Source organism: Triturus cristatus, chromosome 3_1, assembly GCF_964204655.1.
Source record: "Triturus cristatus chromosome 3_1, aTriCri1.1, whole genome shotgun sequence".
Lineage (NCBI taxonomy): Eukaryota > Metazoa > Chordata > Amphibia > Caudata > Salamandridae > Triturus > Triturus cristatus.
The window spans coordinates 337,659,435-337,685,968 of NC_140583.1; positions in this window are offsets into that span (position 1 = coordinate 337,659,435).

Genomic DNA, 26,534 nt, shown 5'->3' on the forward strand with positions numbered 1-26,534 from the left:
CCCTAGACACTTAAGTCTATTTAGAAGAATCCTTTGCGACACTGTATCAGAAGATGAGGATAGGTCTAAAAACACCAGCATCGCACAGCTTCCTTGATCTAAGGTTTCACAGATAGTCTCTGCAACTTCCAGCAAAGCAGTTTCTATGCTGTAACCAGATCTAAATCCAGACTGGGAGTCGTGGAGGTGATGGTTCGACTCTAGGAAGTCCCTTAGTTGTTTCTGGACTTCCTTTTCTAGAATTTTAGCCGGAACAGGAAGGAGAGAGATTGGCCTAACATTTTTGGGCTCTGTTGGATCAGCATCTTCCTTCTTAAGGATTGGCTGAACAAATGCATTTTTCCAGCTGGTAGGGTAAATCCCCCTCACCAGCGAGGAGTTCCAAATAGCTTTCAATGCACGGTTGAGCCAAGGGGCTAGTAGCTAAAAGAATCTAGCTGGACAGGAGTCTGCCGGGGAGCCTGATTTAATTTTATTAAGTTCCCCCAACGATACTTTTAGGTGTCTCTTCCTGCACATAAACAATTACCGCTGCATCGCAGGCACCCTTGCAGCATGACGCAAGGGCACTGTGGTCTGACATTTTGTTGTACATATCCCCCCCCCCCCCCCCCTATCTTAAAAGTATATGTTTAGGATTGTGCTTTCCAAAAGCTTATTTTGTGCCCAGGGTCTGACTGGGCCAGAAAACAAAACAAATTCAACCATTTAGGAATTGTGTTGTAAGAGAAAAGTATCCCAGAGTTGTAAATCAATCAACTCTGAACTTTTTAAGACATGTTGTAAAATGCAGTAGTGAAATTCATTGTGGGCCTCATGTACTGAGAACTGGTGCAGTTTGTGGCAAGTATTTTTTGGACCTGCTTGGGAATTTGCAAACCAACCTATGTATTTATTTATCACTTCACAAATTAATGATTCCCAGTGGGTTGCAATTCAAACTACCTCATGAATGTAATTGAGGTAGGTCACAAATTAAGATTCACTAGGACTGGCAGCTATCACATGGATGGTGGACTGGTCGGGTTAGCAGACAACTATGCCTGTGATTGCATTTGGATGAAGTAATTTCTTTTATTGTAGTCTGTTTTCCTTAACTTCTTCCGTGCTCATGACGGAACCACGCCGTCATGAGCCACGGTTGCCGTGTGCTCATGACGGAGTGGCTCCGTCATGCTGCGGCCGTTGGCGGCCGCGCCGCCCACGCGGCGCTAATTCCCCGCCTGTGCGGACGATTAGCGCTGTGGGCGGAGTCATGACGGAACCACTCTGTCATGAGCACAGCCCAACCGTGGCTCATGACGGCGTGGCTCCGTCATGAGCACCGGGCCACCGCACTGCCCCCCCGCACCCCCCAGCGCTGCGGCGGAATTTCCGCCGCAGCAAAGGGGTTAAAAGAAAACGGGATGCGTTTAAACATGCACGTTGCAGTTTTGGTCAACAATCATCAAGGGGATCGGATCCTTTTAGGACCCTCTCCCATTTCCAAATGGCTTACCACCTCCTTAAAGGCGGTGGTAAGCCATTCACAAAGGGGAAGGGGTACACAAGGGATTAATGTTTTGCAACCGGAATTCAGTTGCAAAACATTAATACATACCACTTTGATTCAGTGTTTTCAAGGGACAACCTAAACATGCACTTTCCAAGCACCGGTCAGTATTGGTTCGCAAACTCTAATTTCAATTCTGTAGTTGCTGCCAAGTTGCAATTTGAGATTTTCACACAAGAAAAGGCAGTTTTGTGATTGCAAGCAGCCTGATCCTGAGAATCTGCCCATTAGGGCCCACGTAACTGTTTTGCACTCTGTATGACACTCTTCAAGCCTCTTAGTGCCTTCCTTAAGGTCTTGGGGGCTTTAGAAGTGCACTCCTGTGGTGGATTGAGACTTAAAGGACTACATCAGAAGGTTCAACCTTTGACCTGGATGAAGCTGGTTGTTGTATCCGACCTACGCTCCATCGTGGTTAGACTTGCCAATGATCACTCACTAACAATAGCACTTTTAAAATTCAAATCTCTGATCCTCTTATTGGATTTTTCTCGCTTTGGTGGGTGTATGTTTATTTATTTTAGAAAACATTTTTTAACTCACATTGGGATTTTTTGTGTTTTGCATTTTGGCTTTATTACTGTTTTAATACTGCATAAATACTTTGAACATTGCCGTAAGGTAAGCCTGTAGCCTCTGAGCTATAGCTACCAGGTGGTTCAGCTCAGATTAATTTAGTGACTTTAGTGGGTAGTCACCCACTCCAATTAATAATCCAGTTTCTTACAATTGACACTGGCTTCCATGAGATAAAAGTAACTAAAATACACCAACCTCCTTCCTTGAAGAATGCACTGATCCTCTCTTCTATCTTGGTTCCACTTTTGCACATCTACTGGCCCCTCACTGCTTTAGGCAGCTGCTCCATCTTATTCTGGGTTCAAAAGGTGACCAACAGGTTACATGCATGGCTTTTGCATCAGAGAGATTAACTCTCCTTGAAGCTTTCTGATTATTCAAATTTATGAGCAGCAGATTACACACAGGCCTATGTATAAAGAGCATTAACGACCTGAACAATACAGTGAAAACATTATACCAAAGGATGTTTAAACCCTCCGGTGCTGTGGACGGCCGGCAGCCGTCATGAAGCACGGTGGGTGTGTGCTCATGACGGCTCCTGGCACCCACTCACGGGGGAGAGCTGGCGCTCCCCCCTTTAATCGCCGATCTTGCTGCCCCCACCAGGGAGGACAGCGGAAGGCCTTCCGCTGCCCCCCGACCCTTCCGCCCCCTCCTTCACATCATCTAATGATGTCAGCGCGCATTGCGTGCTGACATCATTAGATGAAACTGGACGCGATGGAAGCCATTTGCTTCCAGCGCGTCCAGGAGGAGAAGGTGAGTTTCTCCTCGGGGAGGGTCTTTTTTTCAAACAAAGAGCATCGGGGGAAAGGAAAGGGCTTTCCTTTCCCCCGATGTCTCTTTGAGCATTCCTGCTGCACGATCACTCGATCGTGCAGCAGGAATGCCCACTAGACACCAGGATTTTTTTTATTTTAATGTATTATTTTCAATTTATGCAATCATTTCGGGGAGCGGCGCCGTGGGCAAGGGTCACTTCCCTTGGGGCACATATTCTTTTGCCGTTTTTGCCCTGTGGGGGGGCAGATCGGCCCAAATACTTTTTAGATTGCCCACTGGGCCAACAGGGATTTTTTTTGTTTTAGTTTGTTTTTTGCCAGTTTGTAATGCATGCCGGGAGCGGCCCCTTGGGCAAGGGTCGCTCCCCTCTTGGGAACATATTGTTTGGCCGTTTCAGCCCCCATGGGGGGGCAGATCGCCCAAACTCTTTTTTGTAGATGGCCCACTGGACCACCATAGATTTTTTTTTTTAGTTTCTTTTGTTGTAATGCATGCGGGGAGCAGCCCGTTGGGCAAGGGTCGCTCCCCTTGGGGGACATATTCTTTGGCTGTTTCTGTCCAGTGGGGGGTCCAGATTAGCCCAAATATTTTTTTATATTGCCCACAGAGCCACCAGGGATTTTTATTGTTTTAGTTTGTTTTTTGCCAGTTTGTAATGCATGTGGGGAGCTGCCCCTTGTGCAAGGGTCGCTCCCCTTTTGGGAACATATTGTTTGGCCGTGTCTGCCCCCATTGGGGGGCAGATCGACCAAACTCTTTTTTGTAGATGGCCCACTGGACCACCATAGATTGTTTTTTTTAGTTGCTTTTGTTGTAATGCATGCAAGGAGCAGCCCGTTGGGCAAGGGTCGCTCCCCTTGGGGGACATATTCGTTGGCCGTTTCTGTCCCGTGGGGGGTCCAGATCGGCCCAAATATTTTTTTATATTGCCCACTGGGCCACCAGGGATTTTTATTGTTTTCGTTTGTTTTTTTCCAGTTTGTAGTGCATGCGGGGAGCGGCCCCTTGGGCAAGGGTCGCTCCTCTTTGGAGTACATATTGTTTGGCAGTTTTTGCACCCCTGGGGAGGGGGGGCAGATCAGCCCCCCTCGTTTTTGTAGATGGCCCACTGGGACACCATAGATTTTTTTGTTTTAGTTTATTTTTTGATAATGCATGCGGGGAGCGGCCCCTTGGGCAAGTGTCGCTCCTCTTTGGGAGGACATATTATTTGTCCATTTCTGCCCCCCGGGGGGGGGGGGCAAATCAGCGCAAATGAATTATAGATGGACCACTGGGCCACCTGCAATTTTTTTGTTTCTAGTTTTCTTGGCCCCTTGGGCAAGGGAAATTTAGTCTGGCCGTTTCTGCCCCACTGAGGGGGGGGTGGGGTTGGCCCAAAATGATTTCAGATGGCCCACTAGGCCACCGGGGATTTTTTATATAGATAATTGTGGGGAGCGGCCCCATGGCCAAGGGTCGCTCCCCTTTATGGTGTTGAATACTTCAGCTGTTTCTGACCCCTTGGGGTTGGCCTTTTGCTTTTAGGCCCACCTACGTGCCATCTTGGCTGGTTGATTGTGTGTGGACTGGTTCATTATTTGCATAGGTGATTGTAATGTTTTATTTCTCCTTTTTTTCTAGTGCTTTGTGTTCTTGTTTGCGGTTTCTGCAGTTCTGCGTAGTTGCATTTGTTTGGTAAGTAAAACTTTTTTTGTTACGTTTACTCCACATGAGTATCATTGTCATGCACAAGTGAATTTTTAGTAAGTGGTGTCAAAACAGCAGCATATTTAGTTTGTTTTTGGAGCGTGAAATTCTTTGCGATGTCTTTTGCATTGTCTAATGTGTAATTTTCTTTTCTTTTTCTTTTTTAGTGGGATATTGTTGGTCCTTGCTGGACCTGTGCAGAGTAGCTGGTGAGTCTATCTGCTTCTGACAAGTGAGTGGTATAGTTTTGGAGTATCTAGGTCTTTGTGATAAAGCCACATTTTGTTTATTAGTTTTTCTACAAAGTGTTTGTTGTTGTTGACTTGTTTGACACGTTACTGCTTATTGAATCTTCCTCCGAGCAGGATTATAAGACTGACAGTGTGTCTGAGGGAGAGGAGGGAGGGTAAGATTCAGGCAGGGAGTTGTCTCTCCACAAGGAATCATCGGATGATGAATCTACTGTCAGTGCGGATGAAGCTACTCTCAGTGTGGATGAAGTGCCTGTTTTAGAGGAGGACACTGATGTGCCGATGGTGGAGCAAGATGCATCTGGATTGCAGCCTCAGGCTGCTCGGCTTCCTACTGGAAGTGCTGGACTCTGGGTTGATCCAAACATGGTGTAGCCGGTGTTGCCTGCCTTTACTAGTGATGCAGAATGTAGAGTGAATTGTGAACTTTTTTTTGCCAATACAGTTTTTTCCGTTGTTTATGGATGATGTGTTTTTGGCTGAAATTGTTGAGCAGACTAATTTGTATGCAGAACAATATTTGAGGGACAACAGTGAAAGACTTAAGCCCTACTCTAGAGTTACTCGGTGGACTCCCACAAATCTGGATGAGATGAAGAAGTTTTTGGGTTTGACTTTTTGGATGTGTTTGATAATGAAGCCGTCCATTGCTTCATATTGGTCTACTAATCCAGTGATGGCAACGGCCATATTGCTTGCAATTATGAGTCGTGATGGGTATTTGCTTCTGATGCTGCATTTTGTTGATAATGCTTCGGCGTTGCCACACGATCACCCTGATTGTGACCGTCTTTTTAAAATTTGACCTGTTCTTGATCACTTTGTAGATTGATTTTCAGAGATCTATATTCCAGGGAAAGAAATAGCTATTGATGAGTCTTTGGTCCTGTTCAAGGGTCATTTGGTTTTTAGACAGTACATTCCTAACAAGAGGGCACGTTATGGAATTACGCTGTATATGTTGTCTGAGAGTAGGACAGGATATGTCTATAATTTCCAGGTGTACACTGGTAGGGATTCCACTATTGACCCCCTGGTTGTCCGTCCACTTTTGGAGTTTCAGAGAAAATTGTGTGGGATCTTGCTGGAGGACTGTTTAACAGAGGCCACCATTTGTATCTTGATAACTTCAACACTGCTGTGCAATTGTTTAAGGAATTGTTCAAAGTGGACACTTTTGCTTGTGGCACAATCCGCTCTTACCGTAAAGGTTATCCAAAAGAGCTTGTTTGCAAAAAGCTTCAGAGGGGACAGTGCAGTTCCTTGCGTAGTGATAAACTACTAGCTGTGAAATTTGTGGACAGGAGGGATGTGTACATGCTGACTAGCATCCATAATGAGAGTACTTCACCTGTGGCTGTTTGGGGTCATATTGCAGAAGTGCGCAAACCTGTGTGCATTTTAGACTACAATAAGAACATAGGTGGTGTGGATAGAGTAGATCAGAGGTTGGAACCTTACACTGCAATTCGTAAGGCTTACATTTGGCAAAAGAAGTTGGCCATCCATAACTTCAATTTAGCAAACTTTCAATGCTTTTGTTGTGTACAAGGAGTGTTCCCCTGCGTCAAAGTTGACTTTTGTTCAGTTTCAGGAGTCTGTGATAGGCAGCCTTGTGGTTGTGGAGCAAGGCAAGTGTTCCTAGAGTTGGAGTGGTGGAGGATGTGGCTAGATTGAAAGTTCGCCACTTTCCTGATTTAATTCCTCCCATGCCCAAACAAAACAATCCCTGTAAGAGATGTAGAGTCTGCTTGCGAAGAGGTGTGAGGAAGGAGAGTTGTATGCACTGTGCCGATTGCCCATCTAATCCTGGGCTGTGTGTGCCCACATGTTTCAGATTGTATCACACTCAAAAGAGTTTTTGGGAGCAATCATGAGTCTAATAGTGTACTGTCTGGTCTGTATGGTTTTATATAGTTGTTCAGTTTAACATTTGGCAATAGAATGATGTCTTTAGTTACTGCTGTTGTTTTTGTAGTTATAGTTTTGTATTTAGCTGCTATTGGTTTGTGTTTTCTTTCTTGTTTAAAAAGATTTATGACGGTGTGCGTGGACTGGTGCTTGGCTGGCGGTGTGCGTGGACTGGCGATTGGCTGGCGGTGAATGGACTGGCGCTTGACTGGTGGTGTGCATGGATGGGCGCTTGTCTGGCAGTGTGCGTAGACTGGCGCTTGGCTGGCGATGTGCATGGACTAGCGCTTGGCTGGCGGTGTGCGTGGACTGGCGCTTGGCAGGTGGCGTGTGTGGACTGGCGCTTAGCTGGCAGTGTGCGTGGAATGGTGCTTGGCTTGCGGTGAGTGGGCTGGCGCTTGGCCTGCGGTGTGCGTGGATTGGCGCCTGGCTGGCAGTGTGCGTGGACTGGTGCGTAGCTGGAAGTGTGGGTTGACGGGCGCGTGGCTGGCGGTGTGCGTTGACTGGTGCTTGGCTGGCGGTGTGCATGTACGGCGCTTGGCTGGCAGTGAATGGACTGGCGCTTGGCTGGTGGTGTGCGTGGATGGGCACTTGGCTGGCGGTGTGCGTGGACTGGCATTTGACTGGCGGTATGCATTGACTGGCGCTTGGCTGGCAGTGTGCGTGGACTGGTGCTTGGCTGGCAGTGAGTGGACTGGCGTTGGCTGGCAGTGTGCGTGGATGGGTGCTTAGTTGGCGGTGTACGTGGACTGGCGCTTGGCTGGAAGTGTGCATGGAATGGTGCTTGGCTGGCGGTGAGTGGGCTGGTGCTTGACCAGCAGTGTGCATGGATTGGCGCTTGGCTGGCGATGTGCGTGGACTGGCGCGTGGCTGGTGGTGTGGGTTGACTGGTGCTTGGCTGGCGGTGTGCATGGACTGGTGCTTGGCTGGCGGTGTGTGTGAATGGGCGCTTGGCTGGCGGTGTGTGAGTAGTGACTTGCTTCTGGTCACTACACACACTGCTAGCTAAACACCACTCCATGCAATCCGTGAGCTGGTGTGGTTGCTGTGTCAGGAATGTGGGTGTGTGAAAGTGATGGGCCCTTGAATGGTGCTGTCTGCTGGTGTGAGTGTTGTAATGTGCTGGTCCCGCGGCTGGCGGTGTGAATGGTTTTGTATGTGTCACACGTATGAAAGGTGTATGAATGGCCTGTAAAGCGGTTGGTGCCTTGTCGTGGCTTTACAGCTCACGAGCTGTGAGTCAATGGTTCAGTATCTTGTCCTTTCAATTATTAACAGTGCATTTCATTTTTGAGAAATCTCTGGTTAATACAACTGTATATACTGAACCATCACTCACCCTCGTGCCAAATCCAACCAGTATGTCTCTGTGCTTGAAGAATAGGTGGTTGTGCAGAAATATTTGCCTTTTCTGTCTCTCTGCCAAGGTGTACATTCCTTCTCAGAATAACCTACCAACTGTAGATATTGTCGTAAACTAAACACCCATGGGAGTACATGGTGATGTCTCTCTTGTGGATCCCAACAAGTTATCTTACCCACAATTCCTGCAAACCTCAAAATGTCTATCACATTTTCCTTGCAATATTGTGCCAAAATGTTCACACTGCAGAAAGACACAACAAATTTCCTATCCCTTCGCCTTTCTCCAAATATCCCAATAGAAATGGTACCTCACTCGCTTGGTTTGGTCAAGGACCCGTGACAGGCAATGGTCCAAAACCTTCTGAGGCGACATCAAAAATGCCTATCACAAAACAACCTGGTTTTGTAAGGGGGGGTCACCTGGGTTTTAGGCCCTGTGCTTGGCGGCCAGCTAGGGAAACCTACCAAACCCACAAATTTCTGAAATCTAGACACCCGGGGGATTCCAGGGAGGTATTGCTTGTGTTGATCCCCCAATGTTTTCTTACCCAGAATCCCCTGCAAACCTCACATTTAGCTGAAAATATCACTTTTTCCACACATTTTTGTGTGGGAAAGTAGTGGCATCACTGGGCTGAAACACATTTCCTACCACCCACCATTCCCCGGGATCTCCCGATACAAATGGTGCCTCACTTGTGTGGGAGGCCCAAGTACCCGCGACAGGCAGGGGCCAAAAACGTATAGAGGCGACATCGAAATTGCCTATCACAAAACAACCTGATTTTGCAAGGGGGGTCACCTGGGTTTTTGGCCCCGTGCATGGCGACCATCTAGGGAAACCTACCAAACCCACACATTTCTGAAAACAAGACACCCGGGGGGTTCCAGGGAGGTAAGGCTTGCATGGATCCCCCAACGTTTTCCTTACCCAGAATACCCTGCAAACCTTACATTTTGCTGAAAAAGTCACTTTTTCACACATTTTTGTGTGGGAAAGTTGTGGCATCACCGGGCTGACACAAATATCCTACCTTACTCGTGTGGGAGGCCCAAGTAGCCTTGTGAAAATGTGGTGTATTCACGTTGCGTTTTGAGCCATTTCCTGTCATGGGCACTATGCCTACCCACACAAGTGAGGTACCATTTTTATCGGGAGACTTAGGGTAATTCAGATTTGTAAAGCAACTGTTATTACCTTTAGACTTTCAATTATTTCTGCCTTCTAAATGAAAGACAATGTGTGAAAAAGAGTTAATTTTGAAAAATGACCGATAATTCTCATGCTAGTATTCCCAATTTCGGATATGTGCAAATATCTACTGTTTCTAAACTCTATATTTTGTTCCCATTTCAGAAATACATAGGTGTCTTTCATACCGATTTTTCCATGTATACATTTTCCCAGAATATTTGCTATTTACCCGGTACATAATAAAAAAACGTTGCAAGTTGCTGATCAGTTTTTGGCTCTGGGTTCATTGTGTTCTTGGTGAATCTACAAGTCCTATATATCCACACAGCCAGTAAGGTCCCCAGGATGTAACGATATATTGCTTTCAAAGAGCTGTCATAATTAGAAGAAGTTACAGGTGAAAACGTTGACACAAACGGTGTTTTTTTCAACTAATTTTCAATTTTTCCTATATTTAACTGTTAGTTTGTATAAAGAAACCTTGAAGAATCTACACAAATGACCCCTCGTTAAATTCAGAATTTTGTCTACTTTGCTAAAATGTATAGCTTTAAAGATCCATTATTGCTTTGATACCCATTTCTACCATTAACTGGAAGGAGGTTGGAAGCACTAAAAATAGCAAAAATAGACTATGTCCCCGAAAAATGCCAAAACTGTGTATAAAACTTTTGTGTCTGACAAAAATCTGTCATTCCCTAAAAGATAGGAAAATTGTGATTTCAGCCCCACCAGCCCTTTTTTGATACCATTTGCAGGGAAAAACCCAGACGCTTTCATTTGCAGCACTTTCCCCCCAAAACAAAAATTTTGCTGTATTTTGGCTAATTTCTGTATCCCCTCCAGGGGAATACACACACCCTGGGTACCTTTAGAATCCACATGATCTTGAAAGAGAAGGACGCAAATTTGGCGTGGATATCTTTTGTGGTCAAAACGTTACAGGGGTCTAAGCGCGAACTACCCCAAATAGCCAAAAAAGGCTTAGCACGGGGGGGGGGGAAGGCCTAGCAGCAAAGGGGTTAAAGCAAACCCATATTACATACCTTAATGCCCTCAGCAGGTGCCTATATCCCCTATACCAGCTTTCCAGGATTCTTACCAATGGAAACTTTACCACTAGAAACCTTGGGGTAGGTGTTCACTTTGTGGTTATCTCAGAGCAACCAGGAGGTGAAAGGTTTGAATCTTGTTGCTACAAACTCACGATTGCATTTTTCCATGGTGCATAGAATAAGCACGACTGAGTTGGGTTCTCGTAACTCCCATTACATTGTTTTAAAACTGCATGATTAGGGTAACAAGCAATTGGAAGGAACACAACTACATGTAGATATGTGGCTGTATCTAATTGTTTTGTGTGTGTTTATAAATGCACCCACTTTTGTAATAAAAATAGTGCCATAAGCTTAAACTCTAGATTTTACTTGCAGCAAAAATGACAACACTACCCATTGAAATTCTAATAACAACCTGGACATATTTCAAGGCTGAGGTGTCTACTACATGGCCACGCAATCCTGACAAGTGCTGTGATGGTGGCTCTGATTTTCACCTGCTAGAAGCTATAAAGCAGGGGCAGAGAACATTGGTGGGTAGTAATATGTCTTCTTACTTCCTTAGATAAGCAACCTCCCCTAACCTTGGTTAATTTGAAAAAACTACAACTCAGTAATTGGGCGGGGGGATTAGCAGCAGAATTTGTACGTGGTGGGATTTTGTGGAATTCTTTTTGCAATGACTACATGAAGACTAGATGCTGGCTTCTAATCTCAGGACAGAGTGGACAAAATTATTGATGTCTCTATGAGATATCCCTTGAAATAAGGCAGACCGGGGAAGCAGTCTGGGTAAGAAGAGCCAAGGAAACTGCCTGGCCTGAAGACTCAACGGCATACTCTTGGGATGACTTGCTCTTCAGAAAATATTGTACAGGCTATACTGGGTAGTAGGTACAGGTGGAGTGACGTGGAGTCGCCCCAACTCCTAAGATATATGTAGATCGTAGGGGTGGTCTGTATGTTTTGTAGTCACTGGCACCCTGAAACCCTGAAAATAATAAGTAGCATTCAGTAGGTCAGAGCATGGGCAATGTCCAACTGGCACTGGGCAACAGCATTGTATGTATAGCGCTGTAGGCAATGATAGGATTACCCTATGTCTCCCGCTCCCTGACTATGCTAGGTAAAATGGATCTTTGAGATAGCCATCACTATGGATTCTACAGTGTGGCTCCCATGTGTATGGGACTCCTACACCAATGGCACAAACAACCTACCCACCCTACTCCGAAAGAGAGCGAGGGAAGTGTAGCATTTTACCTGTTCTCTTCTTCTTCCTTCACTGGTCTCTATATAAAGCACTATTCCTATCTTAAATACAGGTTCAGCACAGAGGAGAGGAGAGGAGAGACCGAAGATTTGGTGAGAGGCAGAAGAAGCACAGGAAGATGGGAAGAGAACATGGGATGGCTGGAAACTGTCATATGAAATATCAGGAAGAGATGCAAAGAAGAGGAGTGACCCTAGGCATTTAAGAGGTAAGTGGTTTAAAGTGGTGTTCAGCCGTTGGCTTGTGATGATAAATTAATTTCACTAGCACCCATGGCACTCTTGCTATGCCACCATGCATTTCATTACCAATGAATTTTGCTATTAGTTAATACATCATCGAAAAAATAGACCCTCATGACTTCTCCCAACTTGCCTGTGTCCAACTCACAAGAGTATTGCCTTGACCTACTTTCTACAATTGTTGCACTTCTCCTTTTTTGCCCTTAGCAGTTATTCTGGTCAACCTATAGTTTAATTAATTTATCCAATGAAAGTGACAAGGTGAACTATAATAAACGTATTCATTTATTTTTCTACCCCAGATAACTGTATTCCACAGATGCTCAAACTGGAACCATCTGATTTCACTAAACTGCTTCTGGGCTCATCTGATTCCATTTGGAGGCACTTGAGGAAATTCGAGTATACCTCAAAAATTTTCTTGCCCACTGGTCCCCATGGAAGTCTAACCCCATAAAGACCAATCAATGGTTCACAAATACTCTTTGCCAATTGAAAAATCAAGGAAGAACACTGGAAAAACATTAGACTAAATAGAGCTACTAGCTCATTATAACACTTGCAAAGTGCACTTTAGGTGTTATATGTTATAAAACAGCTTTCACAAATGATAAAAATAATACTTCCAATACTTCAAGCCTGGTTTACTAAGGCAGGTCAATCAGCACAAGACCTTTTCAGCGCTGCGAAACAGTAATTGTAGCCCAACCTCCTGGTACGTCAATTGAGCTATGTAATAAACTGCTTACCTTTTCCAACAATATAATCACTGTTCTGAAAGAGACCATCTCTTCCACAACCCTTAGCATGAGTACCTGTATGCTCTCCCCCCTTTTTTTACCAGTCATGAGGTGATATCAGAAAAATCTTAATCATAATAGGTTTGGACTTTTCTCACACACAACTTCCCTCTCTGTTCAAAATCCAACGCTTTTGGACCACTGCTCCCTTTCGCTTTATGTGCTAACTCCTCCTTGGTCCACTCAACTTTCCCTTCCTTGTCGTAATAAAATCCTGTTAATTGTCTATGTCTATTTTCTGCTTGATCTATAATGTCTTCTCTACATCTGTTAAAGAGCATGTTAAATTGTGAGTATGTGCATAAGCTGTATGTAATGTTACAGTGGGTATGAAATACTTTCCCACTCTATCTTCCTGCTTGTAATAATCATACTTGTTCAAATGCTTATAAGCTGGAACTTCTGAAAGCACTACATCAGAATTAGAAAAATAGTATTCATAATGACCCTTATCATAAAACGTACTAAGCAGTAAACTACATGTAATACCATACATCAAAGGGAGATGATGATAGCGAATACCCTCCTCTACAGACGCAGGCAACTGCATACACACAGAACAGTCTCTCACATCCATCGTATTTACATATTCATATAGCATCTTCGCGTAGGCATTAAGCGTATAATCACCTCTAAACAAATCTATATGCAGCATACGACTATTTTGATCTAGCATAGCTTTTTCAGTTCCTACGATACCCTCTTTGGTGCTCGAAGTAGTAGGTGTACTTGTAGAAGTAGTAGGCCCCTTGTACTCCGACTTCCTCGACTTCTGCATCATGTGGAAATTTTTACAGAAACAATAATAACTACTGCTATTACAACTATCACCCCTACTGTGAGTGTACCTATCACAAACTTAGACCTACAGTTCGAACTCCCAGACTCCATCTTTAGCTTGTCGGTTTAGTTCAGCAAGAGTATACATTAAAGTCTCTTTTCTTTGCCTCAAATGCTATTCGAACAGTTCAAACATATTTCATTGAAGTGCTGGAAAGTATTTCACAGTTTGTTGCTCAGGTTTTATTAACACAATACAAAAAGACTTCCTTAACCCTCTTTCTTCTTCTATGGAAAAAACCCTAAATGTATTCTTCTCCCACTCTGTCCTAGGTTATCTTCTTGTAACACTTATTTACAGTTCATAGTTCAATCACAGTCTCTTATAAGCTCGGAACCAATTTCAATTAACACGCGCTGCAAAATTTCAAGACGAACAGCTGCAATCTCCCGAGCTGGTGGCTGATATTCAAAAGTTAGAAAGGACAGTTCCTGAAGGATTAGAATCCGCACTCTGCTCAATATTGGAGGTCTCGGAACAGTTATTGTCAGCACCCCTTCTCTTTCAAATCCAGGAACTATCAGTTCCACATCAATTTTCAGCTCGGGTGTTCAGCTGATCACTTGTGAAGGCCTCAGTCGCCCAGTCCCCTCTACTCCCGGCATAAGTGACTGTATAAGTCCACTCTGGGGCAGCCTATCTCTGGCAAGGCACCCTTACTCTCCTCAACCTCTTTGGACCTTTTGAGCTTGCTCTGCGTCACTGGGTTCAGATTTAGATGTCTCCAACACAGATCTCTCTTAGGAGCTAGTCTCAGATACAGTCTCCTTTGTCTCCCAGTCCACAATTCTTCTGCAAGTTCAGCTCTTCTTCTCTGCCCTGACCACTTTGCTCACCAGTTCCTTCAGCTGAGTTTGACTCAATACCATTCGCAATGGTACCTTCTCCCTCATCGTCAATACCGGGGTCCCCCTCAGCTTGCTCTGGTGAGTAACCAGCTTTATCAGCAACCCCCACAGCTTGGCTTGTCCTCTCAAGTGGCCTTGCTGCCACAGCTGGATTTTCTTCTACGAGAGGAGCTGTTTCTTCCAGGGGTTCTGAAACTCGTATGGGAGGCGTGAATCCAGTTCGGCAAGCCTCTGCAATTCACCGCTGTATTTGTCACCAGAATCACCTGGTAAGGGCCTCTCCAACAGGTGTCAAGGCAACTCTTCCCCACGTCTTTGCGAACTAGTACCCAATCACCTGGACACAGATCATGGCAGAGGTCCCTCGAGGTCGGGGCAGTTGCAGCTTCCACCTGGTGAGACACAGAACGGACCACGTCAGCCAGTACTTTGCAATAATCAAGGTGCAAATCATCGGTGATGTTAATCAAGGCTGTGGATGGCACTGCTGGTAACCGCATCGCCATCCCCATTAGGATCCCGTGTGGTGAAAGGCCAGTTCTCCTATCGGGGATGCTACGAACACTCATCAAAACCAGTGGCAATGCATCAGGCAATTTCAATGATGTGGACGAACACACTTTTGCAATCTTCATTTTCAGAGTCCCATTAATCTGTTCCACAATACCAGAAGCCTCTGGTTGATAGCTACAATGCAGTTTTTGATCAACATGTAAAGCGGCACAAAGTAACTTTATGATTTCACTGTGGAAGTGTGTTCCTCTATCCGACTCCAATGAAGTTGGAAACCCGAACCATGGTATCAACTCCCTAAGCAACAATTTTGCTACTGAGAGGCTATCACATATCCTTGTTGGATACGCTTCCACCCATCGAGAGAAAATACACACCACAACCAAAATGTACCTCAAGCCATTGCACTTAGGCATTTCTAGTAAATCAAGCTGGATTCTACTGAAAGGCACTCCAGATCTCCCAATATGACTCAATGCAACCACAATTCTCTTTCCAGCATATATTTTCTGACACGTGACGCACCTATGACACACTGCTTCAGCAAACGCACAGAACTGTGGATTGTGCCAGGTTTGTCTAAACACTAGCATCATAGCATCCCTTACAATGTGTACTGCTCCGTGAATCTGTCTTGCAATAGGACTCAATAGGTCATCTGGTAATACTGCTCGACCATCACTTGAAACCCAAATGCCATCATCTCTTCTCTCACATCCTGCTCTAATCCAAGCAGCTTCTTCCTGTTCTGAAACTTCTCTCTGCAGACACTTGAGCTCATCCCATGTGTCTGCCATGGCTAACATCATGCTGAGCTCAGTTTGTACTGGGCTCTCTCCAGTATAATCCCCAGTAAAAAGGCACCCTTGTTCGGTGCAAAAACATGCAAGTTCATCCACATATCTATTCCCCAGGGACACAAAATTATTTCCCCTCCCATGGGCTGCACATTTTACCACGGCAATTTATTGTGGACGCTGCAAGGTTTTCAACAGTTGTCTCACAAATTCCCCATTACTAATGGAAGATCCTGATGACTTTAGAAATCCTTTCTGTGACCATAGCTGTCCGAAGTCATGAAACACACCGAACCCGTACTGGCTGTTGGTGTAGATGGTGACTCAGATTTGATCAGCAACCAAGCAGGCACGAGTCAAGGCAATGATTTCAGCCACTTGTGTGAAGTATACTCCCTGTAAGCAAGCAGCTTCCACAACTCCAGAAATGGTACATACAGCAAAGGCTGCTCTCAAATGACCCACATTGTCCCGTAAACATGAACCATCTACAAAAAAGATTTCATCAGGCTCGGGCAGAGGTTCATCATCAATGTCAGGTCTCGGTTTGGTGCAAAGTTCAGTCACATTGAGACAGTCATGGTCCTCACAATCTTCATCATCATCATTTGGCAAAGGCATCAAAGTAGCAGTATTTAGCACAGAACACCCTTTTAGAGTCACATTCTCCGAGGCAAGTATAACCTGCTCATAGCGTGAGTCTGTTGTTCGTTAGGTGCTGTGTCTTAGCCCTCGTCATCGGGTGCTCAACCAAATGTGGAACAAAAACCATAAGTGGATGACCCCTAACAATGCTCTCACATTTTCCAATGCTGACACCGGTTGCAGCAACGGATTTGAGACACCCGGGTAACACTGAAGCTACTGGATCTAAAGTAGCTGAGAAATAGGCAACCCATGACTTTGATTAAGAACTGACCATGCGCAACCTTTTCGCTCATAGCAGAACAATGAAAAGGACTTGTTGTAATCTGGCATCCTGAGAGCTGGAGCATGACACAGGCCTCTCTCAACTTCAAGAACGCAATCAGACAGTCATGATCCCATGGTACCAGATCGCTCACATCCTTGTGCATCAGCCTCTGCAAGGGCTTCCCCTTCAAGGAAAAGTTGGGGATCCATTGGCGACAGTTCCCAACCATCCCCAGAAACATCCTGACTTCCTTCTGAGTGGTAGACACAGTCATATTCCTGATCACCTCAATCCGATCTGGTGACACTTTTCTCCTGCCTTTCTCGATTCTGTGACCCAAATGCTGAACCAATACTGTAACTTGTTTGGGGACACCTTATGACCATTCTCTGCTAGATGATTCAGTAAAGCAACAATATCGATCCTGCAAGCATCCTCCGTTTCAGATGCAATCAAGAGGTCATCAATATACTGCTCGAGAACTGAGTTCTGTGGCAGTACGAGACTCTAAAGATTCTTTATCAAAAGAGGGTTGAAGATCGATGGACTATCTGTATACTCTTGAGGGATACGACACCATGCTAACACACGATCTTCCAGATGGAGAGCAAACAAGAATTGGCTCTCCTCATGTAATGGTATCGTAAAAAATGCCTGACATAAATCGATCACATTGAACCATTCGGCTTCACATGGAATTTGGAATAGTATCACTGATGGATTTGGTACCAGAGGACAACATGGAACCACAATCGTGTTGACCTTTCGCAGGTCCTATTGATTCTGTACTTCCCACTTGGTTTCTGCTGTCCCATAATGGGTGAGTTACACAGACTTCCCATTATTTCCTTCATGAGTCCCTGTTCGATCATGGACTCAATCACAGGCTTGATTCCGGCAACCGTTTCCGGAGACAGATTTTACTGTCGTGTTCTAGGGAACACTGCATTTGGCTTAATTTGGATCTTAACTGGCTTAACCCCTCTGATCAATCCTATCTCTTCCCCTGTGAAGTCCCATACATCCAGAGAGACAGAGTCGCTCAGGTCGAGTGGGAGATCCTCAACTGTCAACATCGGGAACATCTCTGTACTCTTCTACTGATTCTGATTTGCCAATTTAAATGCAACATCATCATCATTAGTCTGCAACTCCACTCCCTTGGGCATACAGTAGATGGTGCAATTTAACTCGACTCACGACCCAACAAACAGACTGGACTTGAGTCACATACCACAAATTGGTGTCGGTCATGAAATGTTCCTATTCTCACAGGTATTGCCTCAGTCAATGGATTAGTCATTTTCTTATTTGCCACTCCTACAACTTGGATTGATGATTGTCCTGAGAGGGGTAGGTTGGGAACTACTGAAGATCTCACACTAGAATAGGTAGCACCAGTATCATCCAAAAAGGTGGTAGGATGACCATCAACATCTGCCTCTACATATGGTCCCCTCTGGTCTACCTCCAAGACTGCTCCAAGGGTATAATCTTCCTTCCCCCTCAGGCAGCATCATTGCAATGGGTCTGAATTTAGCTCATCGAAAGTCTCAATAGAGGGCATCTGCTGGTATGTTCGATTTCCCTGTGGAATTCTCGGTGGCTGGGGAACTTCCACCTGCTGACTTAATGTCCCCCCTGGAAGGACCTGGGTCTCGTCACTGTATTGTCGACCTCAGGTGCCTGCACCACTTCCTCCCCCTGAGTCTGATTAGCTGGATTCGATCTACACTCGCACTTCCAATTCCCGATCCTGTAACAATAATGACATGCAGTGGTTTTCGTTAGCGTGGTAACATCCATCCCTGTCTTAAGGTCTATGGGTTTACCCTTTCCCTGACCCAACACATTCTGGGTCCCTCCTTGATTGTTTCCCTATCTTCTTCCTAATGTTACTTCACTTGACTGTGTTTGATCTACCTGTCCCTCATTCTGCATCTGGACCAGCATTAACTTATCCTTGAGCTTCCTATGCTTCTAATTCACTTCGCCACTACAATATCTGGCGTACCGTAGAATCTCGTCCACGGATTTATTCTACCAACAGATCAGATGCTGCTGGATCATAAAGCTAACTTCTGGTCTTAATCCTAGGACAAATTTAGAGATGAACTGTCCCATATCCTTTGGGTCGAGAGTATCTAACATGCTGTACTGCTTGAAGGCTTGCAAGAGCTTCTCGTAATAGGCATGTACAGTTTCCTTTGGCTCCTGAACACTTCTGTCTATCTTAACCCAATCAATGTCTTGTGGTGAAATTTTGGATTGCAACCATGTGATTACCTGCTCAAACTTTTTCATGATCACAGGTGAAGGACCATGGGTAACAAAATCTTGCTCTGGTTCCCGAAAACGGCCAGTCAACAGCAATTTTACATGCTGACCACAAATCACTTGGTACTACAATGTCAAACAACGTATTCAAATCAATCCACAGCCCTTTTTAAATTTTGACAAATCGATCAACTTGCTTGTACCACTCATCAGGTTTTATCCTCAGCCGAGGAAAATCATTAGTAAACATCGCCAAATCACCTCTACTCCAAAGCACATGCACATACCCTCCCCTCGGTACCTCTCGCAAATGGTAAACCTATACTCCTAGAGGCGGTGTTTCTCCTATACCCTTCTTGATGCTCTACTCCTAGAGGCGGTGTTTCTCCTATACCCTTCTTGACGCTCTTCTTCTTGGACCATCTTTTTTCCCATTTGTCAAGCATTCTCCATGCACGTACCCCTACAATCAATTCTCGTATATGTGTTTTCAGACCTATGACCCTTTTCTCTTCCAGTTCCTGTTCACTGTAATTTAACCTGTGGCTTCCCTGTAATATTTTCATTTTGGACAAATCTACATCATACCTCTGTGCCAATTCAGTCAATTTCTCATGCTCTTTCCTTGCCTTATGAGTTACATCCTTCACTACAAATAGCAATTCATCTGGCTCATAGAGTTCCACCCTTTCTAAAGGTAAACTTCCACTGATTATTTCATCTACTTCTGCCTTTAACCTCACCACATCCAGATCTTTGGCCCTTAGAGCAGCTTTAAACATTCCTCAACTTGATGCACTACTCAACTCTCCACTCTCATTATTATGATCTCCACGTTGATTCCCTTCCATTATGTCCTGTGAGATAGATTGACTCCCCGAAACTCCCTGAGCAATGTCTCCTCCCGTCGTCCTTTCACTAGAACCTCTCACTGGGGGTTCCCACATCCTCAAATTGGAATGGGAATCGGCCAAAGACCCTGATCTCGCTGCTCTTGGTTCCACATGACCTCTAGAAGAATCTGCAGTGGCTGGCAAAGGTGTACTCGATTCTATGGGTATCGGAGGGTGACCTGTCTCACCCACTGTAGCATTCCCTCCAGAACCAGTGCTTTCTCCTATTGCTGATCTCATTGAGTTCCCGTTTTCCACCTAATCTGGATCGTACATGGATACTATGGGACCAATGGTGACCGGCACTGTAAGAGCTTACGGTAGTCTTGTGACAATATTAACTCCACTTGCTTCTGCACTCATCGGTGGCTGTGCCCCTATTCCATCTGTTCCTGCTGAAATACTTCCCCTTATTCCTGCACTAGAGTTTGTCAGCGGTTCCCCAGGTTCCTCTGTAAGTGTTCTCCTTCCCTCCTCTGAGTTTGGGTTGTATGGAGGTGAACACTCTCCTAGTAATCTCTCCAATAAACTGTCATCTGTGTCACTATCATCTTCTTCTTCTCTCCTCTTCTGAGCATCCCCCACCTTCACTAATAGAGGAAACAGTCTATCTCCCTCAATGGTGTCTACCCTCCATCTTTTTGCAAATGCATCCCACCGGGCATCTTGAAACGCCCTAATTGACTTTTCATCCTTTCCTGACTTCGATCTCTCTTTCTCATGTGTGCTGCTCTCATCCATGCATCTAGCACTTCGAACTGTGTTGGTCTGGGTAGAGGCCACAACGCAGTCATCACTGCTCTCAAGCGGTACAGCACGCCAAATCTGAATGAACCATAATGTGGGAAAGCCAAATCTCCCTCTTTTTCAGTAATCGTTTGCCAATTTGAAGCCAAATTGTAGTATGGAGCCCTACATTCGTAGCCATGTAATGGGCTGGGGTATCCTCGGGTGGTGTTTCTTCCCCCACTCGAGTTACCAATCCTCTATTTCCCCTACAAACATCCCGCAATACCTTAAAACATTTCATGATGAAATCAACTCTTTTACCCACCAATTGTCTTCGTACTACTTCCTGATGGGGATCAACCAATACAGTGTGACTTTACACCAACCGAACTATCGCAGCGCGGCACAATTCAACGTCACTCCTCCTCCCCACACAGCGGTTCCCCTCCTTCACAATCTGTACTTTAACACACTCACACAACACACTCATAGAATCAAGTAGCTGTTTGTCCACCAACGACCAAACACTCACATAAACTATTGTCTGTCCACCATACGACCGGACAGTCACAAGTAATTGTCTATCTCAATCTGGCAACTGTCTGTCCGCAAAACGGCCAGACAACTGCCTTAGACCGTCTGCCCATGAACAGCCGGACAGTCGTATAACTAATTGATAGGATCCAATCACTCGATCAACCACACACAGTAACCCACGACCTGTGTCGGTCAGCCAAACACTCGCACTCTCGTTCCCTATCCCGAGTGGTCTGTCGATGACGTCTCACGACTCCCACAATCAATAGTCAGACAATTACAACTCTGGATGTCTTCTACACCACAAATCTATCTATCCTGTGATCTTAGGCTGCTCCTTGAGCCTAAAATCAAACAACACAAATCACATGGACCGCGCGCGCTCAGTACGAAACCACAATCACTCGACTTTCATCCCAACTCTGCAAGACATAACACACTCAAATCATCTCTGCAATCTAACTAACATATATCCCTATTCACACTCACTCCACCATGAACTGCTGTTCCCACCGCACCGTCACTCTCCGTCGGTCTCCATCAAGCGCCGTCATCCTCCGCTCTTGATCTTCTGGACAACCATCTCTTGGGCTCTTTGGGGCTCTATGACTAACTTTTCCCTAACTTCTCCTCTTACTGCAGAGGTAACCATCCTCTCGCTACCAACTGATAAGGCCGGGTTCCGCTATCAGAATTTGACTAGGAACCCTAGGTCAATGGATCGTTTATTACCTCCTGAGAAGTGTAAAGGAGAAAAACAACTCATCCTAGATAATGCAACATTTCCTATGATTATGACTCAAAAGATGACACACTCCGAATTCCAAGTTAGTAGGTTTACTGCAAAGCCAGGAACAGCTGAATATACAGGCACCTCAGGACGAGGTTGTAAAAATACATTGGAACTAATACAAAGCCATATCTACGAGTGAGCTTAATCCGATGAATCATGAAAAGAATGAAAAGTTCCAAAAACAGAACACAGGCAAGGACTGCCCCAACATCAAAGTCAAACTTCATCTGCAGCTGAAAAGTGAAAAACATTAGTCTATCCCTACTCTATCTCTACAGTGTCATCCCTACTTAGCATTTCCCAGGCAAGATCAATTATAGGTGTCAGCTCGTGAAGACATCCTAAGAAGTACACTCACATTGTATGGGTCGATGAGCCAAAGTTATAGAGCTCGTTCTAAGAAGCTCCTTCTCTCTCGATCGATCTCCTCACCCCTTCTCCTCCTGACTCAACCTTAGGGACACTGTCCCTAATACAAAATGCACAGATGTAAAACACGCCCATAGATCACCTCACCCGACTGGGCATTTTAATAGGTAAATTTCCACCGTCTTCCTCACTCCATCCAAGTTCAGCTCGATGACCTTGATTCCCAGGCCTCCTTAGTGAGAAAGAACACCAGCTCCCAATTATCGACATTCCATTTACAATGTATCGCTTCTCCTCCATGCCTAACTCCTACAACAAAAGGCGTTTGTTTTAACTAACAAAGGCAGCTTCTTCCACCTGCAACGGAAACGTGAGAATAGAACAACCTTGCATACATATGAAATTTGCTGACTACCTCCAAATGCTAGAGCTTACCAGGGAAATTACATTTTCAGGCCAACACAAATGGGCCAACTTAAGAATAAACGAACAGGCCTTTCAAATACACAAGAAGAGAACATTTCATTTAGGACTTTAAACGTCAAATTATACACACAAGTTAACAGTACTTTCCTTTGCAAGCATCTACAATTATTACACGTTAAGCACAATTAATCATCTCCACGTACAAACTCCAACATGATGCACGTTTAACTCAAAATGCATTGCATTACACATAGACTTAGGCACTTGCAATATACTAAAGTTACTCTTTTCAAACATAAATGACATATTCGTTTCTCTTACATGGCACGAAACAATTTTTTGTAATGACCAAATATTTTCTAATGACCAAATGTTAATACAACACAGGACTATATGGGGGTGCGGACTAACCATGATTATGATGCACCCCTACAATTTTAAAGCACTATCGCTCTCCATCACATAACACAACACAACACAAACACAGCACAATACCTTCATTCTTCTCCATGGGATCAAGACCTCACACAAGTCATCATTACCCCTATTGGAAAGAAACATTTGATAGACCTAGATTATCTTCAAAACCAATGACCAATCTCATACTTATCTTGCTTTGCAAAGGGACACTAGTCATCGGTCACCTTCCAACACACCTTGAATCCAATATCCTATTCAGTGACTTCCTATCAGGTTTCAGACACCAAAAGTTCACAGAGTCAAGTAGCCTCATTGTGCCATGAATCTTATTCACAGAAGCTTGATTAAGTTCGCTGCTAGAAAGGTGATAACATTTTGCTTCATGTTTTGAAGGGGCAGAGACTGGTTTTAAGCTGTTGACCAAATGTCCTGGCAGGCAGGTACGGTACCATTGAGGCTATTGAAATAGTGAAGGTTAGATAATGGATGATAAAGAGCTGGGGACTGTTTCTCTTCCAATAAACACTGGAGAGTATTTTTTCAAAACATTTAAACACTTAGGCTATGAAAGGAAGACAATGCATATCCAACAATGCCTTGTTTGTCTGCATGACTCTGCAGCTCCTCCGTTACAGTGTCAGACTTCCCCACAACAAAACCTGCCAGAAATTAGTACCTCGCCACTCACACCTCTGCAGAGTTCATGCTGCACAGGCAAGTCACCAAAGCCCACCTACCCACTGTCCCCTCCTGTTGACATCAACCAATTAGCAGGGGCTAGAAATTTGTAAAGAACCCCCATTGGTGCATCTAGCACTGCACGCTTAGGGGGTGGATTGAGATGGAGAGTCAGGAACATGGGAAGCATGTGTGCAGCAGCTGTGATGGACAGGTGCAAAAAGAATTATTGATGGACAGAATGCAGAACAATGTCATACATTCACCCCAGTACAGAGATCTGGGCCTAAATCCATTGTTTTTTTGCTCACCATGCCACTGGAATCAAGCTATCCTGGTTCTTTTTGCATTTGTCACCCCGAGTGGGATGGGTATGCTCAGACGTGAGTCCCGTGACTGATTTGCGTATGCCTGGGTCCAAACTGGAATGGCATGGTGAGCAAAAAAATGATGTATTTAGGCCCAGATCTCTGTACTGGGGTGAATGTATGACATTGTTCTTCATTCTGTCCATCAATAGTTATTTTTGCACGCGAATGACAGGTGGCAGTTTATTTGCAAATTTGAACTGCTCCGCTTGCCAGGGCATACCTAATGTAACAGTTGTGAATCTCCTTGGTGCCTTGTTCTTTTTATATGAAAAATACAGTATAGCTGCAAACGTGAGAATAAAAGCAGACTACTAGAATATTGAATGTTAGATAATAGAATCAATTTATTATGTTACATTGCACTGTGGAAATAAATGCAGAAATATTTTATTTTTCCCTTCCGGGGGAAAAAAATAAACATATTTCTAATAGCATCTCCTTTTTGCTTATCACAGTTTTTTTGGCCAAAAAAACTGAGGGGCATTTTCTCAAGAATGTGTGATAACTACCGCAAAATCAGCAATTCTTCACGATCGCAGTCTATCGCGGGAAAATAACACTGTGTTAATGTGGTATTCCCAACACGGCGGTAGCATGCGATAGTCTCACAATAACGCGTCAAATGAACGCGTTAAAATCAATGCGACACTTCACAAATGCGAAGCACAAATGCGAAAAAAGTAGGGATGACGCCAATCACAATACAAAAATCAGAAAAAACAGCCACAGGCCTGCAATTCCTACGCGTCATGTGAAAAAATGCACTATAAAAGTTGAAAATAAACATACAAACAAAAGCCAAGCAACAGCGAAGCACAATGGAGGCATCCAGAGCAAGTACAGAGGACATCTAGAACCCTACAAGCCACCCGGAGGACCAGCCTGGGACCTCGGGGTCAGGGAAGGGCAAGGAAAAGAAGAGTAGGAAGAAGCGGTTCAGTCTGCAGGAAAACAGGATCCTGATAACGGAGGTGATAGAACACCATCAACTACTGTTCGTCAGCTCCACTGTGTCACTGGTAACTAAAAATGGAATATGGCGTGCTGAAGAGAACAATGGTAGATTTCAAGAGGCGCTGGAATGATGTGAAGCGCAAAACCAAGCAGAAACTTGCAAACAACAGGAAGGCAGCAATGCAGACTAAAGGTGGGAGTCCAGCGCCACAGGAGGAGCTGGATGTGATGGAGGAAATGGTGTCCACGGTCATTAGTGGGGAGATGGTGGCAGGAGTTGGGGGACGGACACTGCTTAACATGACCGGACACAACAGCAGCAGTGTGAGTAACAAACAGGGACTGGGGGCACGGAGGGAGATGGGCACAATGGCACACATGCACAATTAAGCATAGCACATATGCGGACAAACCATACCCCAGATCCCCAAATCCCACCAAGAGACCAATGCACCCAAGTATTGCACATCTCAGCACTGCATAAGCATAGAAGCCAGAGGCACACCGCATGTAAGGGATAAGGGGCAGCTACATCAGAGCTGCAGGGGCGACTCCCCCAAAATGCAGCACACACACATTACATGCAGAGCACATCAACATTGTCAACGATGTAGTACAAACTGCAACATGTCCACAACAGAACTGAGGACTCAACTGGTGCCGCATGTGCGTAGAAACTGGTCAATCACATGTGGCATTGCAGGGAAATGTGAGTTGACAATGTACAAGTACAAACACACATCCATGATGTTGTCGGAATGTCCACTGTCCCGCATCAAATAGGCAGCCCCCCCTCACAATGTACACTGTCATGCATTCTGAATGTAAACATGTACAATGCGTCAACATACATGTGAACACAATGTTAAACTGCATCTCCTCTTCACATTGCAGGGAGAAATCCAACACCTCTTGCAGAGCAGTCCAAATCTCTCTTTTCTGATGATGAAGAGGACCACCACACCTTCAACTCCGACACCCTCCAACAGCTTGTGGAGAGCCTCCGCAGCCCACTTCCAGGAGCAGGGCAGCCCAGCTGCCACAAGGAGAACCCACTTCATACACAGAACGCACAGCAGGGAGCACCCACCACCACGGCTGCCTCCCAGGACCCCCACGACAAACACATGGCCTTCCAAAGCCGTTGGTTGGGGTGCCAGGAGAAGCTGGCTGAACAGGTGCAGGTGGGGTTCGACCGCATGGCAGCCAAACTAGACGCCATACGTGGGTATCTAAGTCCCATCAGGGATCACTCACAGTCTCTAACAGACACCCACAGTCCGCTCCATGCTCTCCAATGAACCATAGCTGACATCGGTAGAGTCCTGACTATGCGACAAGAAAGACTGTCCAGTCAGAGTGCCTCCAGCAATCTCGCCCGGGAGTTGGGACAAATACAGAGGATCATGGAGAACATGGAGCGGACGCAGGCAGAAAGTGCGGCTGCCACGGCTGCACACCAGCATGAGGTATC